The following is a 20,243-nucleotide window of genomic DNA, read 5'->3' as shown; positions in this document are numbered from 1 at the left end:
ATCAAGTTGATCGAATATCATAAAGTATGTGTTCGGAAAACTGTTTATTAAAAAATAGTTTGTAGTCCCAATTTTCTGAACGCATACTTTCTGATATCCGATCAATTTGATTTTTTACAGGTATAATATACTGAATAAATCTAAAAATATGAACGGTTCGAATTATCAAAACTAGGCCTCAAAGTGGACCCGAAGACCTCTGCAAGGAGGGAATAAAGGAGGGGCTCAAGGAGGGAATCTGGACTCCACAGCCTGGCCACTGAACATTTGCCGCGTTCCCATGTGTGCTTAATTGTCTATATGTATAGTCACTTCACTTCACTTTTCATATTAAAGGTTGTTTTAGACGTCTTAAATAAATATATTTTTTTATTTTTTTAATTAAAAAATTAAAAAAAAATATGAATATTTAGATTAATTTTTTATAAAAAATATGTATTAAAAAATTATATAAATTAGTGTGTAGAAAAAAATTAAGATTAAAAGTTACGCAATTGTAATTTTTAACTTTTAATAAATAGTAATAACTTTTTAATTTTTTGAATAACTTTTTGATTTTTTTTTAACTTATCAAACTTGGCCTAATAATCTACTCATTTAGAGTTTTTGGATAGTAAATTATAATTTACTTCTCAAATTATAATTCACTTTTCTCTCTCACAAAAAATAATTTATAATTAATTTATAATTAATTTTTAACTAAAAAACAAATTATAACCATCTTTTCAAAGAGAAATGTTATGAATCATGAATTTTTTTTATAAAAATGATCATGAAAGATTTGTGACTCTTAGATTACCTTGATTAATGTGTGGTGTTTTATTTTAAGTACAATTCAAAAGTCACAAATCTTTCATGATCATTATCATAAAAGACTTTTCATAATACCTAATATTACTTATTTTCAAAATATACATATTTAAGAACATGACAGAGTACATATTTGATCGTCAGCTTTTGGGTTTGTGCCCCCAAACATCACTCTCAACTCTCATCCCAAATCATACTTGTAACCACTACTATATTCTATGGATTTGGACATGGAAATCTATATGTTTTCTCACTTTTCTGACCCACTTCCTAGTTTCTGGTCCAACAACGTCCCGGAATCTCTCGGTGTCAGATTGTGGCAGTGGTGCTTGGCCAGCTGCTAGGTTTTCTGACGAGGAGGTTTTGCTGGCTTCAAGCTGTCCGAAGAAGAAGGGAGGGAGGAAGAAAGCCAGGGAGACTCGGCACCAGGTGTACCGAGGTGTGAGGCCGAGGAACAACAGTAAATGGGTCTGCGAAGTGCGCGAGCCAAATAAGAAGTCGAGGATATGGCTCGGGACGTTTTTGACTGCGGAAATGGCTGCGAGAGCTCATGACGTTGCTGCGATTGCTTTGAGAGGTCGGCTAGCTTGTCTCAATTTCGCCGATTTGGCTTGGAAGCTTCCTATTCCGGCTTAATTGAAGCCAAGGATATTCAAAAGGCGGCGACGGAGGCGACAGAAGCGTTTCGGCCATCTTTGCAGTACCTAGAGGTTTCTGGTGACGTAACTGTAAGAGGAGCTAATTTAAGCCCAATAAATTATTTAGGCCCAATAGCCCAAGATTAGTGGGTCCGAATTTATCGCAAGTCTAAGATTGGTGGGCTTGGATTTATCGCCGTCAAACGGGCTGAATGACTCTAAGCCTCGAAAGGGTTCGGATCCACGAACCTAGAGACTTACTCAAGCCCGGACTCGAAAGGGTTCGGATCCACGAACCTAGAGACTTACTCGGGCCCGGACTCGAAAGGGTATTAAGCAAGCCTAGAGATCCGAGGCACTCGGACTCGAAAGGGTTCGGATCCACGAACCTAGAGGTCCGAAATACTTGGCTTCGAACGGATTCAGACGCAATCTAGAAGTCGTTCCGTTAATGAGTCCCAGAACACTTGCGGGCTCGGAGCTTTCCGGGATCTACGCACCAGAACCATGGGCGTAATGGAGTTCGAACAAAGGACCCGATCCCGAGGACGGTGAGTGGAGACAAATTCACTCTTCGGTTAAACTAGCCTATACCCGGGTCGAGGTGGCACGATCTAGGGGGTCCCTGAGACTCGGCAATATTTGCGGCAGGATGTCCTCTGGGACTACCCCTGACCCTTTGGGATGATTGGGGATCATTGGTTAGGTGTGGCTAAGAAGAAGGGTTCGCCGAGGGACTGATCTCCTCTTCGGGGCTTTCTCATCCTCGGAGAAGTCACCTCCTCGGAGAGGTCACCTCCTCGGACAAGGTGGTTAGAGAGAATATCCCCCATGTGCCTTGCACATGGGCTCCATCCTACATCATGAGGTGCCTATAAATAGCACCTACCCATAGCTTTACAAGGGATGGATTTTGGAGATTTTTAACTCTTGGGAAAGAACTAATTTCCCTTCTCCATTATCAACCTTGAGAGTGAAAGTGGGAGATCCATGGGAGAGCCTTGCCATTATTCTATTCTCTAGCCATTTTGCCTTCTTCTTCACCCAATCTCTTATCTCCATCATCTCCTTTGTTGTCGTGTTCCTAAGTTGAGATTATTGAAGAATCTAAGCCTCTCATCATATTCTAGAGAATTCGAAATTGTTCTTCAAGGATCTTCGAAGATCTTCGAATTTTCCAACTCCTTTCTTGAACCCTCTCCTACATTTTGGCGACTCTGCTGGGGAGGCGGATTGGTTAATGGTCTCAACGAGATCTGGAATCCACACAACTCCAACAAGGATGGCAGGAGAAGATGAAGTTCACCAACAAGGATCCTCTAATGGTGGTGATGACAGAACCACGGCTCCAGATCAACCACTTTTGCTTGAAGCCATTCAAGGACTTCAAAATACTCAGCAGGAGATTCTTACCACTCTTCAAAATCTCACCCACACCATGTTGGTGATGAGTTCTAACTTTGCACCGGCGCCAAACGGAAATCAAACTGGTGGTGGAGTTATTCCCGCCGGAGCGCAAAATCAAATCCAAGGAGAAGTAAGCCCCAATCAGCCTATGGCTCATGGCAACACGGCCACAGTAACACATGCTCAAACCACAGTAGGCGGCGGCAGTTTGCCCATGCCCGGGCTCCATGGCGTGCCAAGCCAAGATCCAATGGTGACTAGGGGAGTTTCTAGTGTAATGAATGGTGCTCCGGCGACTGTTGGTGTCCAGGAAAACATAAGGAGCGTGATGGCGCAAAAGGGAGCTCTGCCCGTACCTAATCTTGTCACGCCACCAGTAAATGTTACCCAAGCACCAAGCGGGCCTCCTTTGGTGCCGACAACAAATCTGCAAGCACAACCCGGTATAGCGGCACCGTACGGTGGACTTTACGGGCCTCAATTCAATATTCCATCACCAACTGGCTTGTCTATAGGCGCTGATGGCCAGTATCGTCAAATGTCCTCACCAATGATGAATTCGCAGCACCAGAATGGCCAAGACGCCCCTAGCTCAGTCTTCGGGTACATAAGCCAAGTCCCGGGAATACCACCATCAAACTCTCTCCCTCAACAGTTTCTCACTCTCGCCGATGTGCAGGCCATGTTCGATCTCGAACGGGGCAAGAGGACCTTACCCTCTTTGCCTGATCCAGACGTCAAGCCGCCTTACCCCATTGAGATGCTAAGCTATCCATACCCTGAGGGGTATACAGTGCCGAAGTTCATCAAGTTCGACGGCAAACAAGGAAATGCCCGAGAACATGTTGTGCGATTCATCGAGACTCTAGGTATTCATGGTTCAAACCACGTCCTCCGACTGAGAGAATTCTCTAAGTCCCTCACCAACCGAGCATATAGTTGGTATGTTAATTTGGCCCCAAACTCTGTCCGAAGTTGGGAGGAAATGGTTAACAAATTCCACTCCAAGTTCTTTCAAGTGGCGGAGAAGGTGACCACACTTACATTGTGTAAAGAGAAGCAACAAGAAAGTGAAGACATCCTTGATTACGTCAAAAGGTTTCAGGACAAGGCCGTGGACTGTCATGAAGCAGTTGAGGAGAGTTATCTGGTTCAAATTTGTCTAGAAGGGGCATTGAGCAGGTACAAAATGTTTCTAGTTAACCACAAGCTACCCACCTTCTCGGCATTAATAGAAGCAGCTCGGAACATTAGCATTCCTCAGGCTCAGGAGTCCGGATTTAAAGCCAGTTACAAGACTAGTTTCAAGTCATCTCGTGGACCTATCGTTGCTGCTGCCTCTGCCCCGGATACCCGAAATTCACAAGGAGGAGGTCATAGAGGCCAGAAGAGGAAGCAATATAATGGTGAAAAGGGGAATGTTTCTTATCCATGTGGAATCGAGGAAGTAAAAGCTCTAGTTAAGGAATGGGTGGCTGACGGAGAGCTAAAATTGCCTTATGTCGAAGAAATGCCTTCAAAAAAGGACCGCGAGAGCCCTGAATTTTGTGTCTACCATCGTACATTGAAACATCCGACAGAGAAGTGTTGGACTCTCAGGAAAATCTTCAGAGATAAAGTCGAGGCAGACGAATTGAGGTTCAAAAAGCAAGGGACTCAAGACATCCGAGAACAACCATATGCTCAACACCGAGACAAGGGCAAGAATGTTGCTATGATAGCTTATGAAGGCCCGATGATCGAAGCTATCGCTAATCTCGATGACGATGATTGTTATCTGGACGACATCCTCGAGCCAGAGGGTGAGCAAGTTTACTATGGAAGTGCTCTCGATCCAGAGGGCAGAACATTTATGACTCATGACGAAGATCCCTTTGATCTAGAAGGAGGAGAAGAGTACTACGGAAGAGGAGGACACCATGTTTATGTGGCATCTTATTTTGAAGAGACCGAGGAGATGGTTAACTACGAGCCTCCAAGAGTGGAAAAAGATCCTGATCACTATGCCAAAACCTTGCAAGACTGTATAAAGTTCAAGCAGTTCTTTGACCAGCTTGGACTTTCCAAGGAGGCAAGAACAGAAATCACCAAGTCTATCATTAATATAGCCGAGGCACACCATGAGGAATGCATGTCGACTGAGGGATCTATCCCGAGGAAGGCAAAAGAGCAATCTAGTGCAATTACTTTCTCCGAGGTTGATCGGAAGTATCGTTTTTCTCACAATCGCCCGCTTTATGTGACTGCTTTTATTAACGGGGTTGAGTTCAAAAGGGCCTTTCTAGATAGTGGAGCCTCTATCAACATTATGACTCGCGCTACTCTAGAAAAGGCCGGAATCTCTGAAGAACGCATTGTGAAGCAGCCGATAGTCATCACTGGCTTCGGTGGAGAAAGGAGAGTTACTATCGGATGCGTAACAGTCGATTTAGCCGTCGGAGAGATTCGCTCGGCCACCAAGTTCCATATTATCGATTCTGAGGCAAATTATTACATCATTCTAGGGAGGACCTGGATGCATAGATATGGGGCTGTACCATCAAGTTATCATCAGTGTGTTAAGGCTAAATGGGGAAAGAAGACGGTGACAATTCAGGCTACAGAAAGGCCTTTCGAGATCCATGAAGCTCATTATTCTGATGCCATCTACTTCACCGAACTGGCTGTCGAAGAAGTTCCCACCACCTCTAAGCCTCGAGGGGTCAAAATTCCTCGTTGGGAGGATATCAAAGATGACAAGGAGTCGATGGCAGAATCAAGTAAGCGGGCGATGTCTAGACCAGAAAGTCCGCCTATTCCTCGGAAGGTGATGAAAGTTCGAGAAGGAGGCAAGATGGTGTACTATTTATGAAGGTGCGGGGAGTCGGTTTCTTCAGTCACCGACTCCGAGTCAAAAGAAGAGCCTCCTGACAATGATATAGTAATAAAGCTTGAAGTGGCTCCAGAATGTATGCAAGATGGGCCGAAGCCTCAGCCCGAACAACTTATTGAAATAGATCTGAGTGATGGACAAGATGCACCGAGGCCGGTATTCGTAAGTTCGAGCCTTAGCCCAGAGAAGCGGGAACAGTTGTTAAAGTTGATAAGCCGATACTCAGATGTGTTTGCTTGGTCATATAAGGAAATGCCCGGACTAGATCCTGACCTAGTCTCCCACTATCTTGATGTGTTCCCAAACTCCAAGCCAATTAAGCAAGCTGCTCGAAAATATCATCCAGATCTTGAAGAGAAGATTAAGGAGGAGATTAAAAAACTTCAACAGGCTGGTTTCATCCGGCCAATACAGTACCCCACGTGGTTAGCAAACATCGTGCCAGTAAAGAAGAAGAATGGCCAAATCAGAGTATGTGTAGACTTTCGAGATTTGAACAAATCTTGCCCGAAGGATGAATTCCCTCTTCCTCACATCGACACCCTCGTGGATACTACCTCGGGACACCAGATGTTCTCATTCATGGATGGATTTAGTGGATACAATCAGATTAAGATGGTTGAAGAGGATGCAGAAAAGACTGCTTTTAGAACACCTCTCGGAAACTTCTTCCATACAGTCATGCCTTTCGGACTCAAGAATGCCGGTGCAACTTACCAAAGGGCTATGACTGCAATCTTTCATGACATGATCCATCATGAGGTGGAAGATTATGTCGATGATCTAGTGGTGAAACCCAAGAAAGAAGATGACCATCTACGAGACCTTGAGAAGGTATTCAAGAGGTGCCAGAAATTCAAATTGCGGATGAATCCTCTCAAATGTGCTTTCGGGGTGACGACCGGGAAGTTCCTCGGGTTTCTTGTACATAGGCATGGTATCGAGACAGATGAAGACAAGGTCAAGTCTATCAAAGCAATGCCTCCCCCACATTCTCAGAAGGAGTTAAAGAAGTTCCTCGGGAAGGTGTCTTATATTCGGAGGTTTATCCCAGCATTGGCAGAGATCTCTGCACCTTTCGGCTCTTTATTAAAAGGAGATGCCAAGTTCGAGTGGAACCAGGAGCACCAAAAGGCCTTCGAGAGAATCAAGGCAGCCTTGACCTCGCCTCAGACCATGATAGCCCCGCAGCCCGGGGTGCCTCTAATATTGTACTTAACTTCAACCCCCAAGTCCATAGGGGCATTATTGGTCCAAGATGTAGATGGAGCAGAACGTCCGGTATATTACATCAGCCAGAAGATTCGAGGAGCAGAAGTCCAATATACTCCGATAGAGAGACATTGCTTAGCTTGGGTATTTACCGCCCAAAAGCTCAGACATTACTTCTTAGCACATCAGATTCGGATCCGGAGGGACTCAAAGCGGATAGTGAAGCAAGTTTCAGGACAATTCGTCTTAAAGGAACCTGCCTTGGCCACATATCGAACAGCAGTCCAAAGGCTTCTTGACAAATTTCAGAAGGTCGAAATAGAGCATGTGCCTCGCTCCGACAACAAGTTTTCAGATGCCCTCTCAACATTAGGGGCAAGAGTTGACATTCCAGAGGAAGAGGCAACAATTGTTATCAAGAAGAGAACGGAACCTTCAATAATACCCGAAGACAAAGACCTTCCGGAGGACTGGAGAGGAGAAGTCCTCGAACAACTCAGAAGCAAAGTTAGAAAACTGACTATGGCCAAGCTTGCCCAATTCACAATTATTCAAGGTGAACTTTACTTCCGAGGAGGTACCGGATTCCTAGCCCGGTGTGTTGGCCAACAAGAAGCGAGCTTCCGACTACAACAGATCCATGAAAAGTCTTGCGAGGATGAGGATATCAGTCTGTACAAAAAGATCCAAAGGCATGGCTATGATGGTGCATGATGGCCACAACCCGAGCAGCTGGTGAAAGCTTTCCAAATGATCTTGCAACTCTAGGGGCAAATGTCAACATTCCACGGAAGAAGTCTATCTATGACATTTACAGTTTGCATTTACTACATTGTCCATGAAGTTCTATCTTTCTTATGTTATGAAGAAATTTATTTCCTCCATATTATGTATCTCCATTAAAAGTTATTTTCTCTACATTGTATATCTTCATTGTGTTATTTTTCTTGAAACAGTTTTCAATTTTGTTGCCCCTCAAAGAAGAAAAAGGAATGGTAGACTCAATTACCAACCTGAAGGGAGTTTTCTTGACACAGTAGAAGTATACTTCCACTCGGACCCCTGAAGACCAGCCATGACTTCCATCAATGCAAGCTTTGAGGGTCTCTCTTGCTGAAGTAGAGTGTGTGCTCCCACTCGGACTTCCGAAGAATAGCCCTTACTTCCATCAATGCAAGCTTCGAGGGTCTTTCTTATTGAAGTAGAGTGTGTGTTCCCATTTCGACTTTCGAAGAATAGCCCTTACTTCTATCAGTTCAAGCTTTAAGGATCTTTCTTGCTGAAGTAGAGTGTGTTCTCCGCCTCAGACTTTCGAAGAACAGATCTTGCTTCCATCAGTGCGAGCTTCGAGGGATAGCCTTTGCTTCCATTAGCTGCCGAAGTAGAAGTGCGCATCCACTCGGACGTCCGAGAGACAGCCTTGTTTCTGCTCGGACTTCTGAGGGAGAGCCTTCTGAGGGACAACTCTTGCTCTCATTAGTGCGGGTCCGAAGAACAGCCCTTGATTTCATCAATACGAGCTCCGAGGATCTTTCTTTTCAAAGTAGAGTGAACTCTTACTCGAACTCCCGAGGGATAGCCTTTGCTTCCATTAGCTGCCGAAGTAGAAGTGCGCATCCACTCGGACTTCCGAGGGACAGCCTCGTTTCTGCTCGGACTTCTGAGGGACCGCCTTGTTTTCGCTCGAACTTCTGAGAGACAATCTTTACTTCTGTTGGTGCAAGCTTGGTAGACTCGGTTATCTTCCAGAGGAATCTTTCTTGCCAAAGTAGGGTGTGTGCTACCGTCGGACTCCCGAGGGACAGTCTTGCTTTTGTTCGGACTTCCGAGGAACAGCCCTTGCTCTCATTAGTGCGGGTTCCAAGGGCCCCGAGGTCATGGATTTCAATCAAGAATTCATTTGCCTGAAATAGCAAAGCCAACAAACGAGACAAACAATATCAATTTCAGATCATGATTCAGGCATTATCAGAATGGGGCAACATCAACAAATAATAATGATCTATTTAAGCTACAACAATTCTACTCCTTTGAGCGAGTTTGTGAAAAAATGCAACAATCAAGTTTTTGTCTCTTCGGGCCGGCTCCTCTCAAGCCGACGTAAAGCTACAACGGTCACACAAAATTTTGGCATCAGCTATGTATTTCCCAAGCATCCACAAGTTAAACAAACAACAATATATCATCTTTATTATTCAACGAGAGGAAGAGGGAGCCGAATTTCATACTCACAAATTTGGGACTGTTAGAGGGGTGAAGTCCGAAGCCGATGTTGGAAATTCAAGTTGAAATCAGAGAGGTTTTATAGACTGTAATCAACAGGACTGAGCTAGGCTGGGCAAGACCACACACGTTGCGTTGAGTGGGCGAACGTGCGTGGTCGGCGTTGGACAAGTTGAGGCCGGAGGCAGCAATGGTGTCGGAAAGAAGGTGGCGACCATACACGACGCGTTGAAAGGGCGACGTGGTCCACGTTGATTAATCACGGCCGAATCCAGTGAGTATGCAAAAATCGAGATTCAAACTCCGAAAAAAAAAAATAGCGCCGGACTGTGAGACTAACGAGCTGGATAGTGTTAGGCAAAACCACACATCGCGTTGAGTGGGCGACGTGTGGTTCGCGTTGAACAGCCGAAGACGAAGGCAAAGCATCGGGCATCCACTATTTATCTTCCGAGCATCTACAAGATCGACAAGACAATAATTAATTATTCAACATCAGACCTGTATGTATGTCAAAATTATTGTCAAAATTATCGGCACATGACAAGTTTCAAAACATGAATTTCAAGACTACATTTATCATGCAAATCAAGATTCAATAGAGGCAATAGCTATTTCAAAGACAAAATTGCAGCATCAAAGTTCTATGCAAGTCGGGATCATCAATAGAAGCTCAAATCTCATGCAAAGGTTTCAAAATATATATTCTCAAAACGAGTCAGAGATACTAAACCAAGATTTAATAAAGCACTGGCAATCCCAAATCAGAATTACAAGCTGTCGAATAACCCGAATCCCAACGAAGTTCAGAAATGGGCTTTGAACAAAAGCTCGTCTACCGATCCGGAGCAATGAATGGTTGAATCGGCACAACTCAAAATCAGCAGGAAGGAGCTGGGTGAAAAGCAGCACTAGTGAGCATTGGTGTGGTATGAGATCGGCATGGATGGCCCACGACCGAGTTGAAATCGGTAAAATAATGCAAGCCTGGAGGCACACGAAGGTGAGAGCTGAACCGTAGTGTAGCAGCGGGTGGAGCAGATCAACAACTCAGTGTACTGACTGCCGTGAGCGAGTGCACGCCTCCAAGTTGCCACGCTGTCAACAAGCTGAACGGTGACCACACATCGCGTTGAGTGAGGCGATATGTGTGGTCAGCGTTGGACAGTCAAGGCTGGCAGAGAGGTCGCAGCAAAGAGGCCGACAGTGGGTTGGCGATGAAGCTGCAGTGGAGACGACGACAGCGGCGGAGCTTGGAGCTGCGGTGGAGGTCAGTGAGCAAGTGGCAGCGGCCTATGGTGTTGTAGAAGCAGACTTTTCTTGGAGAAGAAGAAGTTTAGTCCTTAGCTTAGAAAGTGAGATTGTGCCACTGGGTTGCCGAAGACCAAAAAAAATGAAGAAGAAAGTTGGGTCTCTCTTTGTTGAAGAAAGAGAGCCCGACAGTGGCGCCTAGTAGTATTTTAGAAGCAAAGTTTTTTCTTGAAAATGAAGAACTGGGTCTCTCAATATAGAGAGAGAGTAGGCTAAGAGAAGAAATGTGGGTGATTTCGGCGGCTGAGGCAAAAATAGGTTGGTGAAGTTAGGGTTTTGTGCCATTTCTTTAAATAAATAAAAAAAAAAAGGTTTGATGCATGGAATATTTTATCAAATATTTTGAATATATATATATGTATATATAAAAGAGGCTGCCGTATTCACTTCTAAGCCATGAAAAAATGTTTGAGCCTTACCTTTTTTTTTAATAATAAAAAATAGGTGAGTGCTTTGCTTTTATTACCTTTGACTTAAAAAAAAAAGTGATCCTGCTGTATTTTTTTAAAAAAAGTGTGGCTTTATCTTGTTAAAAAAAAAAAATTGATTTCTTAATTCTTATTTCTTTTACTTGGAGAAATACTTGGAGAAGTGAAAATGTAATTATCAATATTCTAAGTTGTTGTTAAAAAAAAAAAAAAAAAAAAAGAAAAAAAAAAAAAGAAGTTATTTATTTATTTTTTTTTTATTAGTTGTCAATTTTATCCGTAATTTACAGTGAGTCCTCAGTTTTTATCCATAGATTTTAACAAGGCCAAATATTCTCGAAGACATAATGTGAAGCATGGCTGATAAGGTGAAATTATGCATGTCCGAGAAAATTATAATTTCTCATACACGCAAGGGGCAAATGTAAGAGGAGCTAATTTAAGCCCACTAAATTATTTAGACCCAATAGCCCAAGATTAGTGGGTCCGAATTTATCGCAAGTCCAAGATTGGTGGGCTTGGATTTATCGCCGTCAAACGGGCTGAATGGCTCTAAGCCTCGAAAGGGTTCGGATCCACGAACCTAGAGACTTACTCAAGCCCGGACTCGAAAGGGTTCGGATCCACGAACCTAGAGACTTACTCGGGCCCGGACTCGAAAGGGTATTAAGCAAGCCTAGAGATCCGAGGCACTCGGACTCGAAAGGGTTCGGATCCACGAACCTAGAGGTCCGAAATACTTGGCTTCGAACGGATTCAGACGCAATCTAGAAGTCGTTCCGTTAATGAGTCCCAGAACACTTGCGGGCTCGGAGCTTTCCGGGATCTACGCACCAGAACCATGGGCGTAATGGAGTTCGAACAAAGGACCCGATCCCGAGGACGGTGAGTGGAGACAAATTCACTCTTCGGTTAAACTAGCCTATACCCGGGTCGAGGTGGCACGATCTAGGGGGTCCCTGAGACTCGGCAATATTTGCGGCAGGATGTCCTCTGGGACTACCCCTGACCCTTTGGGATGATTGGGGATCATTGGTTAGGTGTGGCTAAGAAGAAGGGTTCGCCGAGGGACTGATCTCCTCTTCGGGGCTTTCTCATCCTCGGAGAAGTCACCTCCTCGGAGAGGTCACCTCCTCGGACAAGGTGGTTAGAGAGAATATCCCCCATGTGCCTTGCACATGGGCTCCATCCTACATCATGAGGTGCCTATAAATAGCACCTACCCATAGCTTTACAAGGGATGGCTTTTGGAGATTTTTAACTCTTGGGAAAGAACTAATTTCCCTTCTCCATTATCAACCTTGAGAGTGAAAGTGGGAGATCCATGGGAGAGCCTTGCCATTATTCTATTCTCTAGCCATTTTGCCTTCTTCTTCACCCAATCTCTTATCTCCATCATCTCCTTTGTTGTCGTGTTCCTAAGTTGAGATTATTGAAGAATCTAAGCCTCTCATCATATTCTAGAGAATTCGAAATTGTTCTTCAAGGATCTTCGAAGATCTTCGAATTTTCCAACTCCTTTCTTGAACCCTCTCCTACAGTAACAAAGCCGGAGAATGTGCAGGCGACAATGCCGGAGAAAATACTTTACATTGACGAGGACGCAGTTTTCGGCATGCCGGGATTGCTTGCAAAACATGGCAGAAGGATTGATGCTACCTCTACAATGGATGACAATTAAAACCAAATCCAATTGTTACCCATGGAGACCCTATCCAACATACATTAGTTTCTCTTATTTTTCTATCCATCCGGTCAGTAATAGATTTAATTTAACTCCCTATCAGGGAATGGGTCGGGCTCATTTCTTCGTATGTTTTGACACAGCTAGGGTTTTCTCACTCTCTCTCACTCTTACTCCCACTCCAGATTAGAGTAACAATAAGAGATGTATAGAGAACACAGTGGATGAGTTCCGATAAGAGAACACAATGGATGGGGAGGGTTGTAAATAGTGGATGAGTTCTAGATTCTCTATTCCAGCATCGAAAGCAACTAGAGATCAGAGTTCTCCAGTGATCTCGTTGGCGCTTAAAACAGTTCTTCACCGTGCTGAGCTCTCTTTCTTTCTCTCTCTCTCTCTATTGTTTTTCGGTTATTTTTGCTTTGTTTTTGGTCTGATTGAGAAACCCATATGGACAAATACCTAGTTGATGATTGATTTTTTGGGATAATTTATTTTTGCATGTTTGTAGATGCACTTACGAACATGTACTGATGAATTAGCTTGCATGATATTGAGAACATTGTGGATTTTTCTTCTCTTTTCTCGGCAACCAAACAGGGACCTGGGGTTGTCATCTTTGTGACTTGGTCTTTGTTTTATTGTCTTTCACATGCATTGAAATGATGAAAATGTACTAATATCGTGTAGTTAGATGAAAGATTATGGATTTTTTTGTGATTCTTTGTTATATGATTCAAAGGGATTACTCATCCATGCTTTTACCGCATCTTTTTCTCATTTTTCTATTACTTCTTACTATATTTGAGGGTCGAATCTAACTAAATCCAAAACGGTTCCTTGGTTATTAGCTGACTGTAATTATATACTCATATCTGGTTGTCTACGCTTTCCATGAAATCTATAACTTTTATTCGGATCTGCTTTACTGCGCCCTGTTTTAGCTATTGGTTTTCTTCCTCCTACTACATAATGCATTGATTCTACTGGATCTTCTACTGTTTGTTGCGGGTTACAAGTTCCTGTGCTTTCTATATTCATATAAAAAGTATCTTCTAAATTAGATTGTTTTGGAATTCTAATATTTTGCTAGGATGTATTTTATCTTCTATGATATCGTCTACATATTCTGTATGAAATTCTTAGTCTAAAAATGACACTGCTTCATCATGGGTATTTCCTCTAGCTATATATTCATAGTATCTAGTATCTAGTATTTTATTCATATCGCTTAGGGTGAAATTTTTTAAATCTATTTCATAAATATTATATATCTTATTTTGTGATATTATTTTTTCCTCTGTCATTACATAAAGCTGATTTATGTCACTATGATTATCTTGATTTTCTTCCTTATCTATACTGCTAAATTCATTATCTTCAGATTTTTCTAGTGTTACATACGTATATTGAGTGAATCTTACTGCATAGTTTCCATCTGTTTTTGATATAATAAGTTATCTTGAGGGGCTAACTTTTTTTGTCCTAGAAAATCTCCTAAACTCCAATCTAGTGCTGCATTATCTTCAGAATTAAATTTTTTAACTGGTAGTGTCTTTATCCTTTTGCGCCTAATAACTTAACTATCTGATCATTTGTAAGTCTACAATGAGTACTGCTTTATGAGACTGCTAAGTCTAAAAATTCTATGCAAACTAATAAATTCTTTTCTCCTTTTTTCATTTTGTATCCTTTACTTTTTATTCCTATTTTTATCTTTTTATGAAAGGTCGAGGTTGGTAGTAGGAAATCTGGTGTAAAATAAACTATTCCTCATTTTGAATTCATATCTGCCTAAAATACTTTGCCCTACATCATTAAACCTTTCATTATAAGACCATCTCCAACGGTTCATCAAACCTAGCATCAAATTTAAAATTTGGTGAAAAAGCTATTGTTTGGTGCTCCAACGGTTGCACCAAATCGATATCAAAATGAGATTTCACCAAACAATTCATCAAACTGAGGACAGAAAGCAGATTTCATCAAAACACTGTTTGTGACCGTTGGAGGGAGGAACCGATCAACCTGCCGGTTGCCCGGCCGGTTGACCAACCAGTCGACCGATTTCCTTAGGTTCAAACCGGTCAAAAAGGTTCAAACAGGTAAAAAAAAAAAAAAAAAAAATTATTTTTGCCTTATCGGTTGACCGGCCGGTCAACCAACCGGTCAACCCACCACCAAACATCTAAAAGGGAATGAGTCCTGGATTGATTGAAGAGTGGTAGTAGTTCCAAGAGAAGATGGGGTTGGAGTTCGAAATTGGATTGAGCTATTTTTCATTAAAGCGAGTGAGTTCATAAGATTTTAAGTCTCCATATCTGTGACAGTAGAGCTTGAGTTGTTTGAGAAAGTTGACATGGAAGGTTGAGGTTGAAGGAGGTATTGAAGGTATTGAAGACTAGCCATTTGAACAGCTTCTGTCTGCAATCTCATAGCTTGTTCTTCCCATGTATGGTGTTCCACGAGCTCTTTGAGATTAGCCAGAGCAATGAGATGAGGTAAGCTTGAGAAAATATCAGTTCGAAAATATCAGTAAGCTTGAGATTAGCCATGAAAGTAGTGGAATCATCCTTCTTGATCTTCGTTTTCAGAAGAAGTCACTGATTTGTGCACTTGACAAATTTTCCGTGGGTGGTACATCTATCAGAATGGAATAAAGCTTTATGTTTTTCTTTGTTTTTGAGCCGGTCGACCAACCGATTGACCGCCGACATTTGATACGGGATTTGATGCACCGTTGGAGCTAGTGATATCAGATTTGGTGAAATGGGTCATTTTTTACTCAGATTTGATGAAAAAAGAAATGCACCGTTGGAGATGCTCTAAAGACATACAAAAACTTTAGTTCTTAAATTTCTCTAGTTAAAGTCTTAACTCCTACCACAATTAATCTTAAGTGAGTCATTTTGAAGTGTTCATTTACTGCATATTTATAACTTTTTCTATCTATTAAATTTAGCTCTAGTTTTTCATCTTCATGAGTTACACTAATCATTTGTTCACCATAGTGTTTAAAGAGATTATTTTTTATGAATCTTAACTAGCTTATATACATATTTAGCTGGAATTAATTCTAACTTTTCTTTCTTAAATTTTTCGATTTGTTGTTCTACATCTATAAATTCTTCCATTTTAACATCTTCATCCTCATTACGCTTTTTACTGCTACTTCCTTTTACTAGTTGTTTAAACATTTTTTATTTTCTGTAAGTTCTACAAACAGGTTTCTTTGATAATTTAAGCTTTTCGAAATATCTAGCTATATCTTCTTCGTTTATCTGAGATTGGAGTTTGTTTGCTTGTCCTTCTACTCATTTTCCTTTTTGAAGTATTATTCTTTCTAGAGAAGCTAGACGATTTTCTAAACTGTGTAATTGTTATGATAATTCTTCAAAATTTTCACACAATTTGACTAGAAATAAAATTTCTATATTATTTTGTCTTACTGATATTTTATTTGACTTATTTATTCCCTGATAGCTACTGATTCCCTCTGCATTATTAAGAAAGTCTTCTGCTTGTTTTAAAATAATCTGGTAGTCTCTATTAGTTTTTTTTATCACTACTCATAAACTAAGATCTTATCAGTTGTTCTAAAATTTCTAATTTCTGTTTTAAATTATCTTGAATTTGGTTGATTTGTTCTATTTATTTAGCTATTTGATTTATTTGACTATGAATTTTTTCAATTAGTTGCTTAAATTCTAACTTTATTTGTTTTGAGCTGACAGTATTTATGTTTGAAATTAGAGTTTCTATTTCTATTTTTGTGGGAAATTTTTCTAAATTTAACTATATTCGTTTTTATAGGATTAAACTACACTGATCTTGGATATAATCTAATTTTTTATCTTGATTTTTAACTATACTATGAGTATTACGAAGATGGTCTATAGATGAAATAAAGAGATTACTAATTTTATCTACGTCTTTTTTAATGTTTTCTGGAAAATTAATCTGATGATCTATAATACTATTTAGCTGAGAATTATGTTCACTATGAAGCTGATGTGTAAAAGTACCTTCAAAATTACAACGAAATTTATTTTTGTTTATATTAAGATGATGGTTATGATTGCGGAGTTCTAAATTTAAATATTCTACTCTTTTAATGCACAAAATTAAATCATACTTTAAAATTATTAAAAGCTACTATAATATGAAATTTATGACTAAATTGTCCAAAAATAGAAACTACTCTATTTCCATAAGCAAAAGGCATAAACTAACTTAAATTGTCCTAAAACCGAACACTGTTTTGATACCAATTTTTGGGGGTTGAGTTAGTGGTCTACCACTATTTTGAAATTGGGTTGAGAATTATCTAATTAATTCTACAGTTATGCTAATAAGTCTTCAAGTTGTTATATAGCTAGCTGTAAGGCTTCTTGTTTTTACAATTATCTATCTATTTATTTGAGTAATTTTCAAACTATAATTTTCTAGAGATTTACAGGAAGCTAATGATAATAGAAATTGATATCTTAATTTTTGATCTTCTAATTCTTGTATAAGCTCAGTACTGGTTCTGATTTTAATCCTAAGTTCTTCTTCTAAAGGCATAAAATTTTAATTATTAAAATTCTTTTATGAACAATGTTTCCTTGATATTTCTACTTGGGTTGCTCTCCTTATATTCTAAAATTCTTTTTCCTTGGCAAAACTATTTTTAGGCAATGTTTGTTTTCATTACATGTACTCCCACCTTGAAGCTAAGCCTCGTTCAACATAGTATATTTTTATTTTCTATTCCTTACCTTTCCCTTTCTGCCTACAATTTTTCCTCAAACGCGTAACCATGGCTCGTACGGGCTATTCAGCTAAGGTCACTCAGTAATAAAATAGAAAACAACAGATACTATAAAGGTGCAAAGCATGTAATATTAATGAGCAAACAAGCATTCCATAAACTTAATTTATCCAAAAAGAAAATAAATTTTTAGAATAGAAGAGTTACTCTTTTGAAATATCTAAGGAAAAAGAGAGACTACTCACACTTCATATTAATTTGTAATATACTTACAAGGATTATGTTACAGACTTTGAGTTTTTGAAAGATTTAGAACACTAAGAAATTTTTGAAAGGAGTTGGAAATATTTGCAAAGTGGGGTGAAGGGAAATTTTTCATTACTTCTTCCGTTAGCATGAATGTCAATTTATACAACAAAAAGGAGGATAAAAACAAAAATCTAAAACCTAGACTTAATAGCTAACTCAAATTGACGGCTAAACTTTTCAAAAGACCTAGTTAAGCCTAGTAATAGGCTTTGCCAAAATTTCTACATATAGACAAAGACTATGCATGCAATTATATGCATATTTTTGACAAACTTTCTACGCAGATAAAAACAAGTAAAAGGTTTGGATAATGATGCCGGGTATTGTTTTGGGTCCCATCGCATATCATTCAATCCTTCCTTTTAAATAAAATTTTGACACTATAATATATTACAGGACACGTGTAAGGATTTTCACAGCTTTTCTTTAATGAAGCAGGGTAGGTGTCATCTGCTTTATTAAAGTAGTGAGTGAAGGAGAAGTCTTATCACTGACAGACACAAATAATTACAGACATAAATATTTACAATAGTTATTTGTTGTTTCTTGGCGTGCTTTTCTCTGATCGCTGAAGAGAGGTTTTATCTTCTACAAATTTTGTCTTTTTCTTCTAAGATGCCAATAATTGATGTAGACGCTTGAATGATGTATCTTCAAGGTGGATCTTTTGTAGAAAATTTACAAAATTTCAAAGAGTAAAAAATCTACAAGGAATTGTAATACTTCCAAAATATTATATGAATCTAATTATGTGAAGTGCACCTTTTTTTTTTTTTACCCATACATTCTATCTGAGAGATCGTCAAGATCTGCTGTTGAAAGTTGATCGTAAAAATCATCCCCCATATCTGGTTCATTCCCCCATTGGTTATCTTGGTCATCTTCTCCCATTAGTGGTGACTCATGAGAGATGCTATATTGATAGTTGGGATACTGACTTTCATTGATGAGTGTTTCTTTGCTGAAGGGATAACCTGGGATAGCTAGGTTACAGTATATCTTCTGATTTCTATCTTCGCAAACTAGATGTCAATAATTTCCATTATATGCTAATAGAGGATTATTAGCAAATTTCCTCCATTTATTGAGCTGATTTCTGAGTGAAAATTTTCTGCATGGCCAGGGTCTCCTATTGAGAAGTCCTGGGTATCCTGAAAATGTTGAAGTTCCTCTAATGTACATTTTATGCATGGCTGTGATGCACCTTATTCCTTTCTACTCTGGTAGCTTGCTATCAATTAATGCTTCTACATGAGAATGATGCTCTTCTATTATACAAAGTACTACATGAGCAAGTTTATTTCCAAAACTATCTGTTTGATCTGGATCTGAGAAAATTATTCTAGAGACAAAACCATAATCTAACAATTGTGAGGCTGTTAGATAACGCATTTTGCCCCTAATTTCTATCTCCAATGGCTCAAACGTTGCTAGATTTATCTGACAAAGGCAGATGTTGAAGTCTAAATTACACTGACATTTGTCAAAATATTCTGGCCTGTCTATACATCTTTTCTCTTGTAAGCAGGGCTGCTCTTCATCCTCGTAGAGATAAGTCCACTGATAAATTATACGAAGGCAGTGTACTCTTGCTATGGAGAGATCCTGAAGAAACTGCTGTATAGTGACTAACTCACTATATCTGCTATCTTCGGCTAAGGTGTATATATAGGGTTTAAGGTCCTCTATTTCTTGGCTATTCTCATAAAAATATCGAATGATAGAATGCCTGAAGAAATACATTCTAGCACTCAATTGTTCAAATTCCTCACTGGTGAGTTGTCTGGTTTCTGGGTCAAGAAATGGAGTGGGTGTTTTTTCTGGAGTTAATTTTTTAAGCTGATTGGTTAGGGTTCGCATGGTAGCTCTCAATTATTTTTCTTCATCTCGGAGCTGGTCTAGCTCTTCACTGACCTTTTTGCCTATATCCATAATTTTCTTGAAATTTCTGGTAAGACCTTCACAATGTCTGCATATTTGGAGAGGATTTTGAGAATCTATCTGAGGGTTAGTACTACTGCTTCCAATTATCTGGCTAACTGGAACTCCACTAGTAGCAAGATGGCTGACTGCATCTTGCCCAATGTGTCGAGATAATCTTTAGCTATTTGGCTGATAAAGTAACTGGTTCGTATTTGTCTACGGGCATATGTACTGGCTGACTCGAAATCATAAAATCCTTTAAATTGAGGTATGGGAAAATTTTTAACTAAGGGTTCAACTTCTACCCAATCATGGTAAATACCAGGCTTGGTTCCTTTAGCTACTATATAAAAAGAAAAGATTTTAGACAAAGGTTTATTCTGGATTTTTGAAAAATATATACTAAGAGAGTTTAAGGCTGACAGACGTTTAGCTGGGTGGTTATGGTTGTTCCAAAGGTTATCTATAACACACTGTTGAATTGGATCTAGCACGATTCCGGTTAATGGTCTAAATTTGCTTTTGCCTTCATAAGTGGGAAGGGCAAATCCCCCAAAGTTCATGGTTTTGCTGTTTTTCATTATCTGCACAAAAATTAAATTGGTTATTTTCTTTTTCTAAATAAATCTTCCTACTTAGCCAATCTGTTAATTTATTATCACTCTCTTTAATA

The 20,243-nt window shown here is 39.9% G+C and overlaps 1 long non-coding RNA gene and 1 pseudogene across 1 annotated transcript; both read left to right on the top strand.

Annotated features, from left to right (window-relative positions):
- Positions 1 to 947: 947 nt before the first annotated feature.
- On the top strand, positions 948 to 1,595 carry LOC145807907 (dehydration-responsive element-binding protein 1D pseudogene; annotated as a pseudogene).
- A 5,594-nt stretch (positions 1,596 to 7,189) lies between these two features.
- On the top strand, positions 7,190 to 9,482 carry LOC145796195 (uncharacterized). Its single transcript, XR_014336825.1, has 2 exons — positions 7,190 to 7,755; positions 7,896 to 9,482. It is a non-coding gene; the product is annotated as an uncharacterized LOC145796195 (long non-coding RNA).
- Positions 9,483 to 20,243: the final 10,761 nt, after the last annotated feature.

Source organism: Camellia sinensis, chromosome 1, assembly GCF_055761805.1.
Source record: "Camellia sinensis isolate YWXY chromosome 1, ASM5576180v1, whole genome shotgun sequence".
Classification (NCBI taxonomy): Eukaryota; Viridiplantae; Streptophyta; class Magnoliopsida; order Ericales; family Theaceae; genus Camellia; species Camellia sinensis.
The sequence above is the reverse complement of the archived record's forward strand: the minus strand, read 5'-3'. Positions and strand labels throughout refer to the sequence as shown.